The sequence below is a fragment of the Arachis ipaensis genome, chromosome B10 (assembly GCF_000816755.2).
Source record: "Arachis ipaensis cultivar K30076 chromosome B10, Araip1.1, whole genome shotgun sequence".
NCBI lineage: Eukaryota > Viridiplantae > Streptophyta > Magnoliopsida > Fabales > Fabaceae > Arachis > Arachis ipaensis.
This window is the reverse complement of record NC_029794.2, coordinates 56,293,196-56,302,748: the sequence shown is the minus strand read 5'-3', so window position 1 is coordinate 56,302,748 and position 9,553 is coordinate 56,293,196.

Below are 9,553 nucleotides of genomic sequence, written 5' to 3'. Positions count from 1 at the left end.
TTTTTAATTAAATAAAATAAAAAAATATACTTTATTTGCAATTCACATCAATTTTCTTTTCTCCATCATGGATCTAAGTAGAAATGAACATTCCAGAAGGACTCTGGGGTCATATGCTAACCCCATTACTGCTGCATACGGGAGTAGTATCTGTATACCCCCCATCAGAGCAAGCAGTTTTGAGCTAAATCATCATCTCATTATCATGGTGCAGCAAAATTGCCAGTATTCCGGTCTTCCACAGGAAGAACCTACTGAGTTTCTGGCACAGTTTTTATAAATTGCTGACACGGTACGTGATAAAGAAGTGGATCAGGATGTATACAGACTATTACTGTTTTCATTTGCTATAAAAGATCAAGCTAAGAGGTGGTTAAATAACCAACCCACAGCAAGCATAAGAACATGGAAACAACTATCAGATAAATTCCTGAATCAATATTTCCCTCCAAATAGGATGACACAGCTAAGGCTGGACATCTAAGGCTTTAAACAAGAGGATCATGAATCTCTTTATAATGCCTGGGAGAGGTATAGAGGGATGCTAAGGAAATGCCCCTCTGAAATGATTTCAGAGTGGGTACAGTTAGACATCTTCTACTATGGGCTTACAGAAAAAGCTCAAATATCTCTAGATCACTCAGCTGGTGGATCTATACATATGAGAAAGACAATTGAAGAGGCTCAAGAACTCATTGATACATTTGCTAGAAATCAGTATCTGTACTTAAGCAGTGAGTCATCCCTGAAAGAAGAGGCTAAAGCAGTATCTACTGAACTTAGCCCTCAAGAACAAGTTGCTGAACTCAATCAGCAATTGCTTATTACAACAAAATAATTCGCAGAATTCAAAGAGATACTCCAAGACACTAAAAATGCTAACCAAAGTATGGAAGCACAATTGGATCAGACAAGACAGCAGCTACCTAAATAGATAACAGAAGAATGTCAAGCTGTTCACTTAAGGAGTGGAAAAACACTGAATGTATCAATCCAAGGTAGCATGAAGCCAAGAAAGGAACAACTGACAAAGGATCATTTTCCTTTACCATTCATAGACCAAATGCTAGAGAGATTAGCAGGTCATGAATACTACTGCTTTTTGGATGGCTATTCCGGCTACAACCAAATTGCAGTAGACCTTCAAGACCAAGAGAAAACAGCATTCACATGTCCATCTGGAGTATTTGTCTACAGAAGGATGCCATTTGGTCTGTGCAATGCACCTGCAACCTTTCAGAGGTGCATGCTCTTTATATTCTCTGATATGGTAGAGAAGTTTTTGGAAGTCTTCATGGATGACTTCTCAGTATTTAGAGACTCATTCAGCTCCTGTCTTGACCATCTAGCACTTGTTCTGAAAAGATGCCAAGAGACTAACCTGGTTTTAAACTGGGAGAAATGTCACTTTATGGTGACTGAAGGAATTGTCCTTGGGCACAAAATTTCGAACAAAAGAATAGAGGTGAATAAAGCTAAGGTAGAGGTAATTGAAAAATTACCACCACTTGCCAATGTTAAGGCAATCAGAAGCTTTCTGGGGCATGCAGGGTTCTATAGAAGGTTTATATAGGATTTTTCAAAAATTGCAAAACCTCTGAGCAATCTGCTAGCTACTGACACACTATTTGTCTTTGACACGGAGTGTCTGCAGGTGTTTGAAACTCTGAAAGCTAAGCTGGTCACAGCACCAGTTATTTTTGCACCAGACTGGACATTATTATTCGAACTAATGTGTGATGCCAGTAACCATGCCATTGGTGCAGTATTGGGACAGAGGCATAATAAGCTTCTGCATGTCATTTATTTATGCTAGCCGTGTTTTAAATGATGCACAGAAAAATTACACAACCACAGAAAAGGAGTTACTTGCAGTGGTCTATGCCATTGACAAGTTCAGATCTTACTTAGTAGGATCAAAAATGATTGTGTACACTGACCATGCTGCTCTAAAATATCTCCTCACAAAGCAGGATTCAAAACTCAGACTCATAAGATGGGTGTTCCTTCTGCAAGAGTTTGATATTGAAATAAGAGACAGAAAAGGGACAGAGAACCAAGTAGCAGATCACCTGTCCCAGATAGAACCAGTAGCAGGAGCGTTCCTCCCTCCTACTGAGATCTCTGAAACCTTCCCGGATGAGCAACTCTTTGCCATTCAGGAAGTACCATGGTTTGCAGACATTGCAAACTATAAAGCTGTGAGATTCATAACCAAGGAGTACAACAAGGTGCAAACGAAAAAATTGATTTCTGATGCAAAATACTACTTGTGGGATGAACCATATCTCTTTAAGAGGTATGCAGATGGAATGATTCGTAGATGTGTGCCTAGAGAAGAGGCACAGAAAATCCTATGGCATTACCATGGATCACAGTATGGAGGACATTTCGAAGGTGAACGAACAGCCACCAAGGTTCTCCAGTATGGCTTCTACTGGCCTACTCTCTATAGAGACTCCTGAGAGTTTGTACGTAACTGTGACAGTTGCCAGAGAGCTGGTAATCTGCCTCACGGTTATGCCATGCCTCAACAAGGGATCTTAGAGATTAAGTTGTTTGATGTATGGGGTATTGATTTCATGGGGCCTTTCCCACCATCATATTCAAACACTTACATTCTGGTGGCAGTAGACTATGTATCTAAATGGGTAGAGGCAATTGCAAGTTTGCAACACCCACTAATGATACTAAGACAGTGATGAAGTTCCTCCAGAAGCATATCTTCAGCAGGTTCAGTGTCCCTAGGATACTGATCAGCGATGGAGGCACTCATTTCTGCAATAAACAGCTTGACTCTGCTATGGTCTGATATGGAATTAACCATAAAGTGGCAACTCCATATCATCCACAGACAAATGGGCAGGCTGAAGTCTCAAATAGAGAACTAAAACGAATCCTGGAGTGGACTGTGAATGCCCGCAGAAAGGATTGGGTAAGAGGTCTGGATGATGCTCTGTGGGCATACAGAACAGCATTCAAGACTCCTATAGGGACCTCTCCATACCAGCTTGTGTATGAAAAAGCCTGTCATCTACCAGTGGAACTGGAACACAAGGCCTACTGGGCAACCAGGTTCCTAAACCTTGATACTAAGGTAGCTGGAGAGAGGAGACTACTCCAGTTGAATGAGCAGGAAGAATTCAGACTCAATGCTTTTGAAAATGCCAAAATTTATAAGGAGAAAGCAAAAATATGGCATGACAAAAGGCTATCATCTAGAGTCTTTGAGACAGGACAGAAGGTCCTGCTGTTTAACTCTAGGCTCAGATTGTTCCCCGGGAAATTGAAATCCCGGTGGAGGGGTGGTGCACGAAATCGTGATTGTTCATTCCTTGGTAATGGTGCCGAAAACTTAATACGCACGTTCATAATCTTAATTCTGTTTCACAACTCCGCACAACTAACTAGCAAGTGCATTGGGTCGTCCAAGTAATAAACCTTACGTGAGTAAGGGTCGATCCCACGGAGATTGTCGGCCTAAAGCAAGCTATGGTCACCTTGTAAATCTCAGTCAGGCGGATTCAAATGGTTATAGAGATTTGATAATTAAAAGATAAATAAAATGTAAAATAAAGATAGAGATACTTATGTAATTCATTGGTGAGAATTTCAGATAAGCGATAGAGATGCTTTTGTTCCTCCTGAACCTCTGCTTTCCTGCCGTCTTCATCCAATCCTTCATACTCCTTTCCATGGCAAGTTGTATGTTGGGCATCACTGTTGTCAATGGCTACATCCCGTCCTCTCTGTGAAAATGGTCCAATGCGCTGTTACTGCATGGCTAATCATCTGTCGGTTTTCGATCATACTGGAATAGGATTTACTATCCTTTTGCATCTGTCACTACGCCCAGCACTCGCGAGTTTGAAGCTCATCACAACCATCCTTTCCCAGATCCTACTTGGAATACCATAGACAAGGTTTAGACTTTTCGGATCTCAGGAATGGCCGTCCATGGGTTCTAACTTATACCACAAAAATTCTAATATCTCGGACTCGGTCCCCTGTATTAGATACCTAAGAGATACTCATTCTATCTCATCTTCATGTAGAATGGAAGTGGTTGTCAGGAAGGCGTTCATAGGTGAGAATGGTGATGAGCGTCACATAATCATCACATTCATCATGTTCTTGGGTGCGAATGAATATCTTAGAATAGGAATAAGCTTGAATAGAATAGAAAAACAATAGTACTTTGCATTAATTCATGAGGAACAGCAGAGCTCCACACCTTAATCTATGGTGTGTAGAAACTCTACCGTTGAAAATACATAAGAACAAGGTCCAGGCATGGCCAAATGGCCAGCCTCCCAAAATGGCATATGAATTTGAAAATAGGGAAAAAGGACCCCCAATACAATAGTAAAAAGTTCTACTTATACTAAACTAGTTATTAGGGTTACAAAAATAAGTAATTGATGCATAAAATCACTTCCGGGCCCACTTGGTGTGTGCTTAGGTTGAGCATTAAAGCTTTCATGTGCAGAAATCTTCCTTGGAGTTAAACACCAGTTTGTAACCTGTTTCTGGCGTTTAACTCTGCTTTGCAACCTGTTTCTGGCGTTTAAATCCAGAATAGGGCAGAGAGCTGGCGTTGAATGCCAGTTTGCGTCGTCTAAAATTGGACAAAGTATGGACTATTATATATTGCTGGAAAGCTCTGGATGTCTACTTTCCAACGCAATTAAGAGAGCGCCATTTAGAGTTCTTTAGCTCCAGAAAATCTACTTTGAGTGCAGGGAGGTCAGAATCCAACAACATCTGCAGTCCTTCTTCAACCTCTGTATCTGATTTTTGCTCAAGTCCCTCAATTTCAGCCAGAAATTACCTGAAATCACAGAAAAACACACAAACTCATAGTAAAGTCCAGAAATGTGATTTTTATTTAAAAACTAATAAAAATATACTAAAAACTAACTAAATCATACTAAAAACTATGTAAAAATAATGCCAAAAAGCGTATAAATTATCCGCTCATCACAACACCAAACTTAAATTGTTGCTTGTCCCCAAGCAACTGAAAATCAAATAGGATAAAAAGAATAGAATATACTATAAATCCTAAAATATCAATGAAACTTAGCTCCAATCAGATGAGCGGGACTAGTAGCTTTTTGCCTCTTGAATAGTTTTGGCATTTCACTTTATCCATTGAAGTTCAGAATGATTGGCATCTATAGAAACTTAGAATTCAGATAGTGTTATTGATTCTCCTAGTTCAGTATGTTGATTCTTGAACACAACTACTTTATGAGTCTTGGCCGTGGCCCTAAGCACTTTGTTTTCCAGTATTACCACCGGATACATAAATGCCACAGACACATAACTGGGTGAACCTTTTCAGATTGTGACTCAGCTTTGCTAAAGTCCCCAATTAGAGGTGTCCAGGATTCTTAAGCACACTCTTCTTTTGCTTTGGACCTCGACTTTAACCGCTCAGTCTCAAGTTTTCACTTGACACCTTCACGCCACAAGCACATGGTTAGGGACAGCTTGGTTTAGCCGCTTAGGCCAGGATTTTATTCCTTTAGGCCCTCCTATCCACTGATGCTCAAAGCCTTGGATCCTTTTTATTACCCTTGCCTTTTGGTTTTAAGGGCTATTGGCATTTTGCTCTTGCCTTTTGGTTTTAAGAGCTTTTGGCTTTTTCTGCTTGCTTTTTCTTTTTCTTTCTTTTTTTTTCACCATTTTTCTTTTCTCTTTTTTTTCTTTCGCAAGCTTTTCTATATTCACTGCTTTTTCTTGCTTCAAGAATCAATTTTATGATTTTTCAAATTATCAAATAACATTTCTCCTTTTCATCATTCTTTCAAGAGCCAACATATTTAACATTCATAAATCACAATATCAAAAGACATATGCACTGTACAAGCATTCATTCAGAAAACAAAAAATATTGTCACCATATCAAAATAATTAAACTAGTTTCAAGGATGAATTCGAAACCATGTACTTCTTGTTCTTTTGTAATTAAAACATTTTTCATTTAAGAGAGGTAATGGATTCATAGGACATTCATAACTTTAAGGCATAGACACTTAAATACTAATGATCATGTAATAAGACACAAACATAAACATAAAGCATAGTAAACGAAAAACAGAAAATAAGAACAAGGAGATTAAGGAATGGGTCTACCTTAGTGAGGGTGATGCTTTCCTCTTCTTGAAGAACCAATAGTGCTCTTGAGCTCCTCTATGTCTCTTCCTTGCTTTTGTTGCTCCTCCCTCATAGCTCTTTGATCTTCTCTAATCTCATGGAGGATGATGGAGTGCTCTTGGTGCTCCATCCTTAGTTGTCCCATGTTGGAAGTTAATTCTCCTAAGGAAGTGTTGATTTGCTCCCAATAGTTTTGTGGAGGGAAGTGCATCCCTTGAGGCATCTCAGGGATTTCATGGTGAGGAATTTTCTCATGCTCTTGTTGAGGTCCATGATCTCTTGTTTGCTCCATCCTTTTCTTAGTGATGGGCTTGTCCTCTTCAATAAGGATGTCTCCCTCTATGTCAATTCCAGCCGAATTGCAGAGGTGACAAATGAGGTGAGGAAAGGCTAACCTTGCTAAAATGGAGGACTTGTCAGCCACCTTGTAGAGTTCTTGAGGTATAATCTCATGAACTTCCACTTCCTCCATGATACTATGGATCATGATGGCCCGGTCTATAGTAACTTCAGACCGGTTGCTAGTAGGAATGATTGAGCGTTGAATAAATTCCAACCATCCTCTAGCTACAGGCTTAAGGTCCAGTCTTCTCAATTGAACCGGCTTGCCTCTTGAGTCAACTTTCCATTGAGCTCCTTCCACACATATGTCCATGAGGACTTGGTCCAACCTTTGATCAAAGTTGACCCTTCTAGTGTAGGGGCGTGCGTTTTCTTCCATCATTGGCAAGTTGAACGCCAGCCTTACATTTTCCGGACTGAAATCTAAGTATTTCCTCCGAACCATGGTAAGCCAATGCTTTAGATTCGGGTTCACACTTTGTTCATGGTTCCTAGTGATCCGTGTGTTTGCATAGAACTCTTGAACCATTAAGATCCCGACTTGTTGAATGGGGTTGGTGAGAACTTCCCAACCTCTTCTTCGGATCTCATGTCGGATCTCTGGATACTCTTTTTGAGCTTGAAAGGGACCTCAGGGATCACTTTCTTCTTGGCCACGACTTCATAGTAGTGGTTTTGATGGACCTTTGAGATGAATCTCTCCATCTCCCATGACTCAGAGGTGGAAGCAATTGCCTTCCCTTTCCTCTTTCTAGAGGTTTCTCTGGCCTTAGGTGCCATTAATGGTTATGGAAAAATAAAAAGTAGAGCTTTTACCACACCAAACTTAAAATGTTTGCTCGTCCCCGAGAAAAATTAAAAAGAAAGAAGGAGAAGAAGAAGAGAAATGGAGGAGAGGGAGAGATGGGTGCATTCGGCCAAGGGGAAGAAGAGAGGGTTGTGTTGTGTGAAAATGAAGAAGGAATGAGGGGTTTATATAGGAGTGTGGGGAGGGTTAGGGTTCGGCTATTAGGGTTGGGTTTGGGAGGGAAAATAGTTTGAATTTTGAAGGTAAGTGGGGTTTTTGGGAAAGAGAGGATAGATGTGAGTGGTGAAGAGGTGATAGGGAAGAGTGATTGAGTTGATTGGTGAAGGGTATTTAGGGAAGAGAGTTATAAAAAGGTGTGAAGAGGAGAGAAGAAGTGGTGGGGATCCTGTGGGGTCAAGGACTTAACATCCCTGCTCTAATTAGGCGTGTAAAACGCCCTTGCTGTGTAATCCTGGCGTTTAACGCCAGATTACTGCCTGTTTTTGGCGTTAAACGCCCAAATGTAGCTTGTTTCTAGCGTTTAACGCCAGGTAGATGCTTGTTTCTGGAGTTAAACGCCAGCTTGGTGCTTATTTCTGGCGTTAAATGCCAGACAGATGCTTGTTTCTGGCGTTTAAACGCCAGGATGCTCCTCCTCCAGGGTGTGCTATTTTTAATGCTGTTTTTCATTCTATTTTTGATTTTTCAGTAGTTTGTGACTCCACATGATCATCAACCTAATAAAACACGAAATAATAATAAAAATAAAATAGATATAATTAAATAACATTGGGTTGCCGCCCAACAAGTGCTTCTTTAATGTCAATAGCTTGACAGTGAGCTCTCATGGAGCCTCACAGATGTTCAGAGCATTGTTGGAACCTCCCAACACCAAACTTAGAGTTTGACTGTGGGGGCTTTGGTTGACTCTACAGTGAGAGAAGCTTTTCATGCTTCCTCTCCATGGTTACAGAAGGAGAACCTTGAGTTTTAAATACAAGGTAGTCCTCATTCAGTTGAAGGATCAACTCTCCTCTGTCCACATCAATCACAGCTCTTGTTGTGGCTAGGAAGGGTCTTCCAAGGATGATGGATTCATCCTCATCCTTCCCAGTATCTAGGATTATGAAATCAGCAGGGATGTAAAGGCCTTCAACCGTTACTAGCACGTCCTCTACTAGTCCATAAGCCTGTTTTCTTGAGTTGTCTGCCATCTCTAATGAGATTCTAGCAGTTTGCACCTTAAAGATCCCAAGTTTCTCCATTACAGAGAGTGGCATTAAGTTTATTCCTGACCCCAGGTCACACAGAGCCTTCTCAAAGGTCATGGTGCCTATGGTACATGGTATTAGGAATTTATTAGGATCTGTTTCTTTTGAGGTAATTTCTGCCTATCCAATGCATTCAGTTCATTGGTGAGCAAGGGAGGTTCATCTTCCCAAGTCTCATTACCAAATAATTTGAAATCCAGCTTCATGATTGCACCAAGGTACTTAGCAACTTGCTCTTCAGTAACTCCTTCATTCTCTTCAGAAGAAGAATACTCATCAGAGCTTATGAAGGGCAGAAGAAGGTTTAATGGAATATCTATGGTCTCTAGATGACCTTCAGATTCCTTTGGTTCCTCAAAGGGATACTCCCTATTGGTCACTGAACGTCTCAAGAGGTCTTCCTCACTGGGATTCACGTCCTCCTCCTCCTCTTTGGGTTCGGCCACACCAAGCAAGGTAATGGCCTTGCACTCTCTTTTTGGATTCTCTTCTGTATTGCTTGGGAAAGTACTAGGAGGGGTTTCAGTGACTCTTTTACTCAGCTGGCCCATTTGTGCCTCCAAATTTCTAATGGAGGACCTTGTTTCATTCATGAAACTTAAAGTGGCCTTAGATAGATCAGAGACTATATTTGCTAAGCTATATAGATTCTGCTCAGAATTCTCTGTTTGTTGCTGAGTGGATGATGGAAAAGGCTTGCTATTGCTAAACCTGTTTCTTCCACCATTGTTAAAGCCTTGTTGAGGCTTTTGTTGATCCTTCCATGAGAAATTTGGATGATTTCTCCATGAGGGATTATAGGTATTTCCATAGGGTTCCCCTATGTAATTCACCTCTACTATTGCAGGGTTCTCAGGATCATAAGCTTCTTCTTCAGAAGATGCCTCTTGAGTACTGTTGGATACAGCTTGCATTCCATTCAGACTCTGAGAAATCATATTGACTTGCTGAGTCAATATTTTGTTCTGAGCCAATATGGCATTCTGAGTAT